Genomic DNA, 661 nt, shown 5'->3' with positions numbered 1-661 from the left:
TGATATCACAGATGTCCTGAAGGAAGTCATTGATACCCTCAGAAGGGTAAATATCATTGTCAACAAAGATGATTGTTCACAGAAACTATATATTCATAGAAAGTTGAGTTGGACAAAAAACTGTTGTAAAGGTACCCCAGCAATGGGGTTCAAACTCAGCCTTAAGGAAATTGTCAAGCAAACTGTTTCAACCTGTGGATTCATCACAATGCAAAGAGAAATCCTTCACATGGCTACAAGATCCTTTCCTGGACTAAGGAGAAAATTATCTTTTGTTACACCTCAGCAGTGACACATGATGATCATCTTCATTCTATGCAATATTGATGCTGTAAGTCATTAAAAAAGATGCCCAACCAAGTACATTAAGACACGGACTATTTTCCATAAGCCTTACATTTTTGCTTGAAATATATTTTTAATGATGGAATTTCCTGAGGGATAAMATTYTGGGTTTTCTTTTTTGTTTAAACCAAATTTATAAGAAAAAAAGTTTCACTTCCTGAAATGAGTAAAGACAAATTGCACTTTTTCACAAAATTCCAATCTTTAGATTTCGATTCCCTGTGTAGCCACTAGATGTCGGTGTTTACTGTCAAATGAAAAGACAAACGCTCGGCATGCCTACAACTTAAAAAGCATCTCAGCAATAAATAAATCT

Source organism: Poecilia reticulata, linkage group LG5 (genome assembly GCF_000633615.1).
Source record: "Poecilia reticulata strain Guanapo linkage group LG5, Guppy_female_1.0+MT, whole genome shotgun sequence".
In the NCBI taxonomy this organism is placed as follows: Eukaryota; Metazoa; Chordata; class Actinopteri; order Cyprinodontiformes; family Poeciliidae; genus Poecilia; species Poecilia reticulata.
The sequence above is the reverse complement of the archived record's forward strand: the minus strand, read 5'-3'. Positions refer to the sequence as shown.